Source organism: Phyllobates terribilis, unplaced genomic scaffold (assembly GCF_046119375.1).
Source record: "Phyllobates terribilis strain yellow unplaced genomic scaffold, ASM4611937v1 Scaffold_253__1_contigs__length_2831437, whole genome shotgun sequence".
In the NCBI taxonomy this organism is placed as follows: domain Eukaryota; kingdom Metazoa; phylum Chordata; class Amphibia; order Anura; family Dendrobatidae; genus Phyllobates; species Phyllobates terribilis.
This window is the reverse complement of record NW_027363013.1, coordinates 1,775,209-1,790,780: the sequence shown is the minus strand read 5'-3', so window position 1 is coordinate 1,790,780 and position 15,572 is coordinate 1,775,209.

Here is a 15,572-nt window from a genome sequence, read left to right as displayed (position 1 = left end):
GCGTTCCGATTTCAGTTCCAGAGCGATTCGCCCAATGAGTCCTTGATATTTAGTCGTTTTCAGCCAATTTTCTGGATTTTTAAAAATTTCACTTTTTTGTGAAAATATCCACTAAATGAGGGAATAATATGTGTGAGGGTAACCCAGGAGAGTTCCAAATGTGTGTGGGTAGAATATATATCCCACGGGGGTAAAATTGAAAAAAGTTGAAAAAATTTTTTTTTTTGGACTTAGTCATTTTTCCGGCGTTTATCAGACTTTCAGATAGGGGAATTGTCAGTGAGCGTTCCGATTTCAGTTCCAGAGCGATTCACCCAATGAGTCCTTGATATTTAGTCGTTTTCAGCCAATTTTCTATATTTTTGAAAATTTCACTTTTTTGTGAAAATATCCACTAAATGAGAGAATAATATGTGTGAGGGTACCCAAGGAGAGTTCCAAATGTGTGTGGGTAGAATATATATCCCACGGAGGTAAAATTTAAAAAAGTTGAAAAAAAATTTTTTGGGGACTTAGTAATTTTTCCGTCGTTTATCAGACTTTCAGATAGGGGAATTGTCAGTGAGCGTTCCGATTTCAGTTCCAGAGCGATTCGCCCAATGAATCCTTGATATTTAGTCGTTTTCAGCCAATTTTCTGGATTTTTGAAAATTTCACTTTTTTGTGAAAATATCCACTAAATGAGGGAATAATATGTGTGAGGGAACCCCAGGAGAGTTCCAAATGTGTGTGGGTAGAATATATATCCCACGGGGATAAAATTGAAAAAGGTTGAAAAAAAAATTTTTTTTGGACTTAGTAATTTTTCCGGCGTTTATCAGACTTTCAGATAGGGGAAATGTCAGTGAGCGTTCCGATTTCAGTTCCAGAGCGATTCGCCCAATGAATCCTTGATATTTAGTCGTTTTCAGCCAATTTTCTGGATTTTTAAAAATTTCACTTTTTTGTGAAAATATCCACTAAATGAGGGAATAATATGTGTGAGGGTACCCCAGGAGAGTTCCAAATGTGTGTGGGTAGAATATATATCCCACGGGGGTAAAATTGAAAAAAGTTGAAAAAATTTTTTTTTTTGGACTTAGTCATTTTTCCGGCGTTCATCTAACTTTCAGATAGGGGAAATGTCAGTAAGCATTCCGATTTCAGTTCCAGAGCGATTCGCCCAATGAATCCTTGATATTTAGTCGTTTTCAGCCAATTTTCTGGATTTTTGAAAATTTCACTTTTTTGTGAAAATATCCACTAAATGAGGGAATAATATGTGTGAGAGAACTCCAGGAGAGTTTCAAATGTGTGTGGGTAGAATATACATCCCACGGGGATAAAATTGAAAAAGGTTGAAAAAAAAATTTTTTTGGGACTTAGTCATTTTTCCGTTGTTTATCAGACTTTCAGATAGGGGAATTGTCAGTGAGCGTTCCGATTTCAGTTCCAGAGCGATTCGCCCAATGAATCCTTGATATTTAGTCGTTTTCAGCCAATTTTCTATATTTTTGAAAAGTTCACTTTTTTGTGAAAATATCCACTAAATGAGAGAATAATATGTGTGAGGGTACCCAAGGAGAGTTCCAAATGTGTGTGCGTAGAATATATATCCCACGGAGGTAAAATTGAAAAAAGTTGAAAAAAAATTTTTTGGGGACTTAGTCATTTTTCCGTCGTTTATCAGACTTTCAGATAGGGGAATTGTCAGTGAGCGTTCCGATTTCAGTTCCAGAGCGATTCGCCCAATGAATCCTTGATATTTAGTCGTTTTCAGCCAATTTTCTGGATTTTTGAAAATTTCACTTTTTTGTGAAAATATCCACTAAATGAGGGAATAATATGTGTGAGGGAACCCCAGGAGAGTTCCAAATGTTTGTGGGTAGAATATATATCCCACGGGGATAAAATTGAAAAAGGTTGAAAAAAAAATTTTTTTTGGACTTAGTAATTTTTCCGGCGTTTATCAGACTTTCAGATAGGGGAAATGTCAGTGAGCGTTCCGATTTCAGTTCCAGAGCGATTCGCCCAATGAGTCCTTGATATTTAGTCGTTTTCAGCCAATTTTCTGGATTTTTAAAAATTTCACTTTTTTGTGAAAATATCCACTAAATGAGGGAATAATTTGTGTGAGGGTACCCCAGGAGAGTTCCAAATGTGTGTGGGTAGAATATATATCCCACGGGGGTAAAATTGAAAAAAGTTAAAAAAATTTTTTTTTTTGGACTTAGTCATTTTTCCGTCGTTTATCAGACTTTCAGATAGGGGAATTGTCAGTGAGCGTTCCGATTTCAGTTCCAGAGCGATTCACCCAATGAGTCCTTGATATTTAGTCGTTTTCAGCCAATTTTCTATATTTTTGAAAATTTCACTTTTTTGTGAAAATATCCACTAAATGAGGGAATAATATGTGTGAGAGAACTCCAGGAGAGTTCCAAATGTGTGTGGGTAGAATATATATCCCACGGGGATAAAATTGAAAAAGGTTGAAAAAAAAATTTTTTTGGACTTAGTCATTTTTCCGTCGTTTATCAGACTTTCAGATAGGGGAATTGTCAGTGAGCGTTCCGATTTCAGTTCCAGAGCGATTCACCCAATGAGTCCTTGATATCTAGTCGTTTTCAGCCAATTTTCTATATTTTTGAAAATTTCACTTTTTTGTGAAAATATCCACTAAATGAGAGAATAATATGTGTGAGGGTACCCAAGGAGAGTTCAAAATGTGTTTGGGTAGAATATATATCCCACGGGGGTAAAATTGAAAAAAGTTGAAAAAATTTTTTTTTTTGGACTTAGTCATTTTTCCGTCATTTATCAGACTTTCAGATAGGGGAATTGTCAGTGAGCGTTCCGATTTCAGTTCCAGAGCGATTCACCCAATGAGTCCTTGATATTTAGTAGTTTTCAGCCAATTTTCTATATTTTTGAAAATTTCACTTTTTTGTGAAAATATCCACTAAATGAGAGAATAATATGTGTGAGGGTACCCCAGGAGAGTTCCAAATGTGTGTGGGTAGAATATATATCCCACGGGGATAAAATTGAAAAAGGTTGAAAAAAAAATTTTTTTTGGACTTAGTCATTTTTCCGGCGTTCATCTAACTTTCAGATAGGGGAAATGTCAGTAAGCATTCCGATTTCAGTTCCAGAGCGATTCGCCCAATGAATCCTTGATATTTAGTCGTTTTCAGCCAATTTTCTGGATTTTTGAAAATTTCACTTTTTTGTGAAAATATCCACTAAATGAGGGAATAATATGTGTGAGAGAACTCCAGGAGAGTTCCAAATGTGTGTGGGTAGAATATACATCCCACGGGGATAAAATTGAAAAAGGTTGAAAAAAAATTTTTTTTGGACTTAGTCATTTTTCCGGCGTTCATCTAACTTTCAGATAGGGGAAATGTCAGTAAGCATTCCGATTTCAGTTCCAGAGCGATTCGCCCAATGAATCCTTGATATTTAGTCGTTTTCAGCCAATTTTCTGGATTTTTGAAAATTTCACTTTTTTGTGAAAATATCCACTAAATGAGGGAATAATATGTGTGAGAGAACTCCAGGAGAGTTCCAAATGTGTGTGGGTAGAATATACATCCCACGGAGGTAAAATTGAAAAAAGTTGAAAAAAAATTTTTTTGGGACTTAGTCATTTTTCCGTTGTTTATCAGACTTTCAGATAGGGGAATTGTCAGTGAGCGTTCCGATTTCAGTTCCAGAGCGATTCGCCCAATGAATCCTTGATATTTAGTCGTTTTCAGCCAATTTTCTATATTTTTGAAAAGTTCACTTTTTTGTGAAAATATCCACTAAATGAGAGAATAATATGTGTGAGGGTACCCAAGGAGAGTTCCAAATGTGTGTGCGTAGAATATATATCCCACGGAGGTAAAATTGAAAAAAGTTGAAAAAAAATTTTTTGGGGACTTAGTCATTTTTCCGTCGTTTATCAGACTTTCAGATAGGGGAATTGTCAGTGAGCGTTCCAATTTCAGTTCCAGAGCGATTCGCCCAATGAATCCTTGATATTTAGTCGTTTTCAGCCAATTTTCTGGATTTTTGAAAATTTCACTTTTTTGTGAAAATATCCACTAAATGAGGGAATAATATGTGTGAGGGAACCCCAGGAGAGTTCCAAATGTTTCTGGGTAGAATATATATCCCACGGGGATAAAATTGAAAAAGGTTGAAAAAAAAATTTTTTTTGGACTTAGTAATTTTTCCGGCGTTTATCAGACTTTCAGATAGGGGAAATGTCAGTGAGCGTTCCGATTTCAGTTCCAGAGCGATTCGCCCAATGAGTCCTTGATATTTAGTCGTTTTCAGCCAATTTTCTGGATTTTTAAAAATTTCACTTTTTTGTGAAAATATCCACTAAATGAGGGAATAATTTGTGTGAGGGTACCCCAGGAGAGTTCCAAATGTGTGTGGGTAGAATATATATCCCACGGGGGTAAAATTGAAAAAAGTTAAAAAAATTTTTTTTTTTGGACTTAGTCATTTTTCCGTCGTTTATCAGACTTTCAGATAGGGGAATTGTCAGTGAGCGTTCCGATTTCAGTTCCAGAGCGATTCACCCAATGAGTCCTTGATGTTTAGTCGTTTTCAGCCAATTTTCTATATTTTTGAAAATTTCACTTTTTTGTGAAAATATCCACTAAATGAGGGAATAATATGTGTGAGAGAACTCCAGGAGAGTTCCAAATGTGTGTGGGTAGAATATATATCCCACGGGGATAAAATTGAAAAAGGTTGAAAAAAAAATTTTTTTGGACTTAGTCATTTTTCCGTCGTTTATCAGACTTTCAGATAGGGGAATTGTCAGTGAGCGTTCCGATTTCAGTTCCAGAGCGATTCACCCAATGAGTCCTTGATATCTAGTCGTTTTCAGCCAATTTTCTATATTTTTGAAAATTTCACTTTTTTGTGAAAATATCCACTAAATGAGAGAATAATATGTGTGAGGGTACCCAAGGAGAGTTCAAAATGTGTTTGGGTAGAATATATATCCCACGGGGGTAAAATTGAAAAAAGTTGAAAAAATTTTTTTTTTTGGACTTAGTCATTTTTCCGTCGTTTATCAGACTTTCAGATAGGGGAATTGTCAGTGAGCGTTCCGATTTCAGTTCCAGAGCGATTCACCCAATGAGTCCTTGATATTTAGTAGTTTTCAGCCAATTTTCTATATTTTTGAAAATTTCACTTTTTTGTGAAAATATCCACTAAATGAGAGAATAATATGTGTGAGGGTACCCCAGGAGAGTTCCAAATGTGTGTGGGTAGAATATATATCCCACGGGGATAAAATTGAAAAAGGTTGAAAAAAAAATTTTTTTTGGACTTAGTCATTTTTCCGGCGTTCATCTAACTTTCAGATAGGGGAAATGTCAGTAAGCATTCCGATTTCAGTTCCAGAGCGATTCGCCCAATGAATCCTTGATATTTAGTCGTTTTCAGCCAATTTTCTGGATTTTTGAAAATTTCACTTTTTTGTGAAAATATCCACTAAATGAGGGAATAATATGTGTGAGGGAACCCCAGGAGAGTTCCAAATGTTTGTGGGTAGAATATATATCCCACGGGGATAAAATTGAAAAAGGTTGAAAAAAAAATTTTTTTTGGACTTAGTAATTTTTCCGGCGTTTATCAGACTTTCAGATAGGGGAAATGTCAGTGAGCGTTCCGATTTCAGTTCCAGAGCGATTCGCCCAATGAGTCCTTGATATTTAGTCGTTTTCAGCCAATTTTCTGGATTTTTAAAAATTTCACTTTTTTGTGAAAATATCCACTAAATGAGGGAATAATTTGTGTGAGGGTACCCCAGGAGAGTTCCAAATGTGTGTGGGTAGAATATATATCCCACGGGGGTAAAATTGAAAAAAGTTAAAAAAATTTTTTTTTTTGGACTTAGTCATTTTTCCGTCGTTTATCAGACTTTCAGATAGGGGAATTGTCAGTGAGCGTTCCGATTTCAGTTCCAGAGCGATTCACCCAATGAGTCCTTGATATTTAGTCGTTTTCAGCCAATTTTCTATATTTTTGAAAATTTCACTTTTTTGTGAAAATATCCACTAAATGAGGGAATAATATGTGTGAGAGAACTCCAGGAGAGTTCCAAATGTGTGTGGGTAGAATATATATCCCACGGGGATAAAATTGAAAAAGGTTGAAAAAAAAATTTTTTTGGACTTAGTCATTTTTCCGTCGTTTATCAGACTTTCAGATAGGGGAATTGTCAGTGAGCGTTCCGATTTCAGTTCCAGAGCGATTCACCCAATGAGTCCTTGATATCTAGTCGTTTTCAGCCAATTTTCTATATTTTTGAAAATTTCACTTTTTTGTGAAAATATCCACTAAATGAGAGAATAATATGTGTGAGGGTACCCAAGGAGAGTTCAAAATGTGTTTGGGTAGAATATATATCCCACGGGGGTAAAATTGAAAAAAGTTGAAAAAATTTTTTTTTTTGGACTTAGTCATTTTTCCGTCATTTATCAGACTTTCAGATAGGGGAATTGTCAGTGAGCGTTCCGATTTCAGTTCCAGAGCGATTCACCCAATGAGTCCTTGATATTTAGTAGTTTTCAGCCAATTTTCTATATTTTTGAAAATTTCACTTTTTTGTGAAAATATCCACTAAATGAGAGAATAATATGTGTGAGGGTACCCCAGGAGAGTTCCAAATGTGTGTGGGTAGAATATATATCCCACGGGGATAAAATTGAAAAAGGTTGAAAAAAAAATTTTTTTTGGACTTAGTCATTTTTCCGGCGTTCATCTAACTTTCAGATAGGGGAAATGTCAGTAAGCATTCCGATTTCAGTTCCAGAGCGATTCGCCCAATGAATCCTTGATATTTAGTCGTTTTCAGCCAATTTTCTGGATTTTTGAAAATTTCACTTTTTTGTGAAAATATCCACTAAATGAGGGAATAATATGTGTGAGAGAACTCCAGGAGAGTTCCAAATGTGTGTGGGTAGAATATACATCCCACGGGGATAAAATTGAAAAAGGTTGAAAAAAAATTTTTTTTGGACTTAGTCATTTTTCCGGCGTTCATCTAACTTTCAGATAGGGGAAATGTCAGTAAGCATTCCGATTTCAGTTCCAGAGCGATTCGCCCAATGAATCCTTGATATTTAGTCGTTTTCAGCCAATTTTCTGGATTTTTGAAAATTTCACTTTTTTGTGAAAATATCCACTAAATGAGGGAATAATATGTGTGAGGGAACCCCAGGAGAGTTCCAAATGTTTGTGGGTAGAATATATATCCCACGGGGATAAAATTGAAAAAGGTTGAAAAAAAAATTTTTTTTGGACTTAGTAATTTTTCCGGCGTTTATCAGACTTTCAGATAGGGGAAATGTCAGTGAGCGTTCCGATTTCAGTTCCAGAGCGATTCGCCCAATGAGTCCTTGATATTTAGTCGTTTTCAGCCAATTTTCTGGATTTTTAAAAATTTCACTTTTTTGTGAAAATATCCACTAAATGAGGGAATAATTTGTGTGAGGGTACCCCAGGAGAGTTCCAAATGTGTGTGGGTAGAATATATATCCCACGGGGGTAAAATTGAAAAAAGTTAAAAAAATTTTTTTTTTTGGACTTAGTCATTTTTCCGTCGTTTATCAGACTTTCAGATAGGGGAATTGTCAGTGAGCGTTCCGATTTCAGTTCCAGAGCGATTCACCCAATGAGTCCTTGATATTTAGTCGTTTTCAGCCAATTTTCTATATTTTTGAAAATTTCACTTTTTTGTGAAAATATCCACTAAATGAGGGAATAATATGTGTGAGAGAACTCCAGGAGAGTTCCAAATGTGTGTGGGTAGAATATATATCCCACGGGGATAAAATTGAAAAAGGTTGAAAAAAAAATTTTTTTGGACTTAGTCATTTTTCCGTCGTTTATCAGACTTTCAGATAGGGGAATTGTCAGTGAGCGTTCCGATTTCAGTTCCAGAGCGATTCACCCAATGAGTCCTTGATATCTAGTCGTTTTCAGCCAATTTTCTATATTTTTGAAAATTTCACTTTTTTGTGAAAATATCCACTAAATGAGAGAATAATATGTGTGAGGGTACCCAAGGAGAGTTCAAAATGTGTTTGGGTAGAATATATATCCCACGGGGGTAAAATTGAAAAAAGTTGAAAAAATTTTTTTTTTTGGACTTAGTCATTTTTCCGTCATTTATCAGACTTTCAGATAGGGGAATTGTCAGTGAGCGTTCCGATTTCAGTTCCAGAGCGATTCACCCAATGAGTCCTTGATATTTAGTAGTTTTCAGCCAATTTTCTATATTTTTGAAAATTTCACTTTTTTGTGAAAATATCCACTAAATGAGAGAATAATATGTGTGAGGGTACCCCAGGAGAGTTCCAAATGTGTGTGGGTAGAATATATATCCCACGGGGATAAAATTGAAAAAGGTTGAAAAAAAAATTTTTTTTGGACTTAGTCATTTTTCCGGCGTTCATCTAACTTTCAGATAGGGGAAATGTCAGTAAGCATTCCGATTTCAGTTCCAGAGCGATTCGCCCAATGAATCCTTGATATTTAGTCGTTTTCAGCCAATTTTCTGGATTTTTGAAAATTTCACTTTTTTGTGAAAATATCCACTAAATGAGGGAATAATATGTGTGAGAGAACTCCAGGAGAGTTCCAAATGTGTGTGGGTAGAATATACATCCCACGGGGATAAAATTGAAAAAGGTTGAAAAAAAATTTTTTTTGGACTTAGTCATTTTTCCGGCGTTCATCTAACTTTCAGATAGGGGAAATGTCAGTAAGCATTCCGATTTCAGTTCCAGAGCGATTCGCCCAATGAATCCTTGATATTTAGTCGTTTTCAGCCAATTTTCTGGATTTTTGAAAATTTCACTTTTTTGTGAAAATATCCACTAAATGAGGGAATAATATGTGTGAGAGAACTCCAGGAGAGTTCCAAATGTGTGTGGGTAGAATATACATCCCACGGAGGTAAAATTGAAAAAAGTTGAAAAAAAATTTTTTTGGGACTTAGTCATTTTTCCGTTGTTTATCAGACTTTCAGATAGGGGAATTGTCAGTGAGCGTTCCGATTTCAGTTCCAGAGCGATTCGCCCAATGAATCCTTGATATTTAGTCGTTTTCAGCCAATTTTCTATATTTTTGAAAAGTTCACTTTTTTGTGAAAATATCCACTAAATGAGAGAATAATATGTGTGAGGGTACCCAAGGAGAGTTCCAAATGTGTGTGCGTAGAATATATATCCCACGGAGGTAAAATTGAAAAAAGTTGAAAAAAAATTTTTTGGGGACTTAGTCATTTTTCCGTCGTTTATCAGACTTTCAGATAGGGGAATTGTCAGTGAGCGTTCCAATTTCAGTTCCAGAGCGATTCGCCCAATGAATCCTTGATATTTAGTCGTTTTCAGCCAATTTTCTGGATTTTTGAAAATTTCACTTTTTTGTGAAAATATCCACTAAATGAGGGAATAATATGTGTGAGGGAACCCCAGGAGAGTTCCAAATGTTTCTGGGTAGAATATATATCCCACGGGGATAAAATTGAAAAAGGTTGAAAAAAAAATTTTTTTTGGACTTAGTAATTTTTCCGGCGTTTATCAGACTTTCAGATAGGGGAAATGTCAGTGAGCGTTCCGATTTCAGTTCCAGAGCGATTCGCCCAATGAGTCCTTGATATTTAGTCGTTTTCAGCCAATTTTCTGGATTTTTAAAAATTTCACTTTTTTGTGAAAATATCCACTAAATGAGGGAATAATTTGTGTGAGGGTACCCCAGGAGAGTTCCAAATGTGTGTGGGTAGAATATATATCCCACGGGGGTAAAATTGAAAAAAGTTAAAAAAATTTTTTTTTTTGGACTTAGTCATTTTTCCGTCGTTTATCAGACTTTCAGATAGGGGAATTGTCAGTGAGCGTTCCGATTTCAGTTCCAGAGCGATTCACCCAATGAGTCCTTGATGTTTAGTCGTTTTCAGCCAATTTTCTATATTTTTGAAAATTTCACTTTTTTGTGAAAATATCCACTAAATGAGGGAATAATATGTGTGAGAGAACTCCAGGAGAGTTCCAAATGTGTGTGGGTAGAATATATATCCCACGGGGATAAAATTGAAAAAGGTTGAAAAAAAAATTTTTTTGGACTTAGTCATTTTTCCGTCGTTTATCAGACTTTCAGATAGGGGAATTGTCAGTGAGCGTTCCGATTTCAGTTCCAGAGCGATTCACCCAATGAGTCCTTGATATCTAGTCGTTTTCAGCCAATTTTCTATATTTTTGAAAATTTCACTTTTTTGTGAAAATATCCACTAAATGAGAGAATAATATGTGTGAGGGTACCCAAGGAGAGTTCAAAATGTGTTTGGGTAGAATATATATCCCACGGGGGTAAAATTGAAAAAAGTTGAAAAAATTTTTTTTTTTGGACTTAGTCATTTTTCCGTCGTTTATCAGACTTTCAGATAGGGGAATTGTCAGTGAGCGTTCCGATTTCAGTTCCAGAGCGATTCACCCAATGAGTCCTTGATATTTAGTAGTTTTCAGCCAATTTTCTATATTTTTGAAAATTTCACTTTTTTGTGAAAATATCCACTAAATGAGAGAATAATATGTGTGAGGGTACCCCAGGAGAGTTCCAAATGTGTGTGGGTAGAATATATATCCCACGGGGATAAAATTGAAAAAGGTTGAAAAAAAAATTTTTTTTGGACTTATTCATTTTTCCGGCGTTCATCTAACTTTCAGATAGGGGAAATGTCAGTAAGCATTCCGATTTCAGTTCCAGAGCGATTCGCCCAATGAATCCTTGATATTTAGTCGTTTTCAGCCAATTTTCTGGATTTTTGAAAATTTCACTTTTTTGTGAAAATATCCACTAAATGAGGGAATAATATGTGTGAGGGAACCCCAGGAGAGTTCCAAATGTTTGTGGGTAGAATATATATCCCACGGGGATAAAATTGAAAAAGGTTGAAAAAAAAATTTTTTTTGGACTTAGTAATTTTTCCGGCGTTTATCAGACTTTCAGATAGGGGAAATGTCAGTGAGCGTTCCGATTTCAGTTCCAGAGCGATTCGCCCAATGAGTCCTTGATATTTAGTCGTTTTCAGCCAATTTTCTGGATTTTTAAAAATTTCACTTTTTTGTGAAAATATCCACTAAATGAGGGAATAATATGTGTGAGGGTAACCCAGGAGAGTTCCAAATGTGTGTGGGTAGAATATATATCCCACGGGGGTAAAATTGAAAAAAGTTGAAAAAATTTTTTTTTTTGGACTTAGTCATTTTTCCGGCGTTTATCAGACTTTCAGATAGGGGAATTGTCAGTGAGCGTTCCGATTTCAGTTCCAGAGCGATTCACCCAATGAGTCCTTGATATTTAGTCGTTTTCAGCCAATTTTCTATATTTTTGAAAATTTCACTTTTTTGTGAAAATATCCACTAAATGAGAGAATAATATGTGTGAGGGTACCCAAGGAGAGTTCCAAATGTGTGTGGGTAGAATATATATCCCACGGAGGTAAAATTTAAAAAAGTTGAAAAAAAATTTTTTGGGGACTTAGTAATTTTTCCGTCGTTTATCAGACTTTCAGATAGGGGAATTGTCAGTGAGCGTTCCGATTTCAGTTCCAGAGCGATTCGCCCAATGAATCCTTGATATTTAGTCGTTTTCAGCCAATTTTCTGGATTTTTGAAAATTTCACTTTTTTGTGAAAATATCCACTAAATGAGGGAATAATATGTGTGAGGGAACCCCAGGAGAGTTCCAAATGTGTGTGGGTAGAATATATATCCCACGGGGATAAAATTGAAAAAGGTTGAAAAAAAAATTTTTTTTGGACTTAGTAATTTTTCCGGCGTTTATCAGACTTTCAGATAGGGGAAATGTCAGTGAGCGTTCCGATTTCAGTTCCAGAGCGATTCGCCCAATGAATCCTTGATATTTAGTCGTTTTCAGCCAATTTTCTGGATTTTTAAAAATTTCACTTTTTTGTGAAAATATCCACTAAATGAGGGAATAATATGTGTGAGGGTACCCCAGGAGAGTTCCAAATGTGTGTGGGTAGAATATATATCCCACGGGGGTAAAATTGAAAAAAGTTGAAAAAATTTTTTTTTTTGGACTTAGTCATTTTTCCGGCGTTCATCTAACTTTCAGATAGGGGAAATGTCAGTAAGCATTCCGATTTCAGTTCCAGAGCGATTCGCCCAATGAATCCTTGATATTTAGTCGTTTTCAGCCAATTTTCTGGATTTTTGAAAATTTCACTTTTTTGTGAAAATATCCACTAAATGAGGGAATAATATGTGTGAGAGAACTCCAGGAGAGTTCCAAATGTGTGTGGGTAGAATATACATCCCACGGAGGTAAAATTGAAAAAAGTTGAAAAAAAATTTTTTTGGGACTTAGTCATTTTTCCGTTGTTTATCAGACTTTCAGATAGGGGAATTGTCAGTGAGCGTTCCGATTTCAGTTCCAGAGCGATTCGCCCAATGAATCCTTGATATTTAGTCGTTTTCAGCCAATTTTCTATATTTTTGAAAAGTTCACTTTTTTGTGAAAATATCCACTAAATGAGAGAATAATATGTGTGAGGGTACCCAAGGAGAGTTCCAAATGTGTGTGCGTAGAATATATATCCCACGGAGGTAAAATTGAAAAAAGTTGAAAAAAAATTTTTTGGGGACTTAGTCATTTTTCCGTCGTTTATCAGACTTTCAGATAGGGGAATTGTCAGTGAGCGTTCCGATTTCAGTTCCAGAGCGATTCGCCCAATGAATCCTTGATATTTAGTCGTTTTCAGCCAATTTTCTGGATTTTTGAAAATTTCACTTTTTTGTGAAAATATCCACTAAATGAGGGAATAATATGTGTGAGGGAACCCCAGGAGAGTTCCAAATGTTTCTGGGTAGAATATATATCCCACGGGGATAAAATTGAAAAAGGTTGAAAAAAAAATTTTTTTTGGACTTAGTAATTTTTCCGGCGTTTATCAGACTTTCAGATAGGGGAAATGTCAGTGAGCGTTCCGATTTCAGTTCCAGAGCGCTTCGCCCAATGAGTCCTTGATATTTAGTCGTTTTCAGCCAATTTTCTGGATTTTTAAAAATTTCACTTTTTTGTGAAAATATCCACTAAATGAGGGAATAATTTGTGTGAGGGTACCCCAGGAGAGTTCCAAATGTGTGTGGGTAGAATATATATCCCACGGGGGTAAAATTGAAAAAAGTTAAAAAAATTTTTTTTTTTGGACTTAGTCATTTTTCCGTCGTTTATCAGACTTTCAGATAGGGGAATTGTCAGTGAGCGTTCCGATTTCAGTTCCAGAGCGATTCACCCAATGAGTCCTTGATGTTTAGTCGTTTTCAGCCAATTTTCTATATTTTTGAAAATTTCACTTTTTTGTGAAAATATCCACTAAATGAGGGAATAATATGTGTGAGAGAACTCCAGGAGAGTTCCAAATGTGTGTGGGTAGAATATATATCCCACGGGGATAAAATTGAAAAAGGTTGAAAAAAAAATTTTTTTGGACTTAGTCATTTTTCCGTCGTTTATCAGACTTTCAGGTAGGGGAATTGTCAGTGAGCGTTCCGATTTCAGTTCCAGAGCGATTCACCCAATGAGTCCTTGATATCTAGTCGTTTTCAGCCAATTTTCTATATTTTTGAAAATTTCACTTTTTTGTGAAAATATCCACTAAATGAGAGAATAATATGTGTGAGGGTACCCAAGGAGAGTTCAAAATGTGTTTGGGTAGAATATATATCCCACGGGGGTAAAATTGAAAAAAGTTGAAAAAATTTTTTTTTTTGGACTTAGTCATTTTTCCGTCGTTTATCAGACTTTCAGATAGGGGAATTGTCAGTGAGCGTTCCGATTTCAGTTCCAGAGCGATTCACCCAATGAGTCCTTGATATTTAGTAGTTTTCAGCCAATTTTCTATATTTTTGAAAATTTCACTTTTTTGTGAAAATATCCACTAAATGAGAGAATAATATGTGTGAGGGTACCCCAGGAGAGTTCCAAATGTGTGTGGGTAGAATATATATCCCACGGGGATAAAATTGAAAAAGGTTGAAAAAAAAATTTTTTTTGGACTTAGTCATTTTTCCGGCGTTCATCTAACTTTCAGATAGGGGAAATGTCAGTAAGCATTCCGATTTCAGTTCCAGAGCGATTCGCCCAATGAATCCTTGATATTTAGTCGTTTTCAGCCAATTTTCTGGATTTTTGAAAATTTCACTTTTTTGTGAAAATATCCACTAAATGAGGGAATAATATGTGTGAGAGAACTCCAGGAGAGTTCCAAATGTGTGTGGGTAGAATATACATCCCACGGGGATAAAATTGAAAAAGGTTGAAAAAAAAATTTTTTGGACTTAGTCATTTTTCCGTCGTTTATCAGACTTTCAGATAGGGGAATTGTCAGTGAGCATTCCGATTTCAGTTCCAGAGCGATTCACCCAATGAGTCCTTGATATTTAGTCGTTTTCAGCCAATTTTCTATATTTTTGAAAATTTCACTTTTTTGTGAAAATATCCACTAAATGAGAGAATAATATGTGTGAGGGTACCCAAGGAGAGTTCCAAATGTGTGTGCGTAGAATATATATCCCACGGAGGTAAAATTGAAAAAAGTTGAAAAAAAATTTTTTGGGGACTTAGTCATTTTTCCGTTGTTTATCAGACTTTCAGATAGGGGAATTGTCAGTGAGCGTTCCGATTTCAGTTCCAGAGCGATTCGCCCAATGAATCCTTGATATTTAGTCGTTTTCAGCCAATTTTCTATATTTTTGAAAATTTCACTTTTTTGTGAAAATATCCACTAAATGAGAGAATAATATGTGTGAGGGTACCCAAGGAGAGTTCCAAATGTGTGTGCGTAGAATATATATCCCACGGAGGTAAAATTGAAAAAAGTTGAAAAAAAATTTTTTGGGGACTTAGTCATTTTTCCGTCGTTTATCAGACTTTCATATAGGGGAATTGTCAGTGAGCGTTCCGATTTCAGTTCCAGAGCGATTCGCCCAATGAATCCTTGATATTTAGTCGTTTTCAGCCAATTTTCTGGATTTTTGAAAATTTCACTTTTTTGTGAAAATATCCACTAAATGAGGGAATAATATGTGTGAGGGAACCCCAGGAGAGTTCCAAATGTTTGTGGGTAGAATATATATCCCACGGGGATAAAATTGAAAAAGGTTGAAAAAAAAATTTTTTTTGGACTTAGTAATTTTTCCGGCGTTTATCAGACTTTCAGATAGGGGAAATGTCAGTGAGCGTTCCGATTTCAGTTCCAGAGCGATTCGCCCAATGAGTCCTTGATATTTAGTCGTTTTCAGCCAATTTTATGGATTTTTAAAAATTTCACTTTTTTGTGAAAATATCCACTAAATGAGGGAATAATATGTGTGAGGGTACCCCAGGAGAGTTCCAAATGTGTGTGGGTAGAATATATATCCCACGGGGGTAAAATTGAAAAAAGTTGAAAAAATTTTTTTTTTTGGACTTAGTCATTTTTCCGGCGTTTATCAGACTTTCAGATAGGGGAATTGTCAGTGAGCGTTCCGATTTCAGTTCCAGAGCGATTC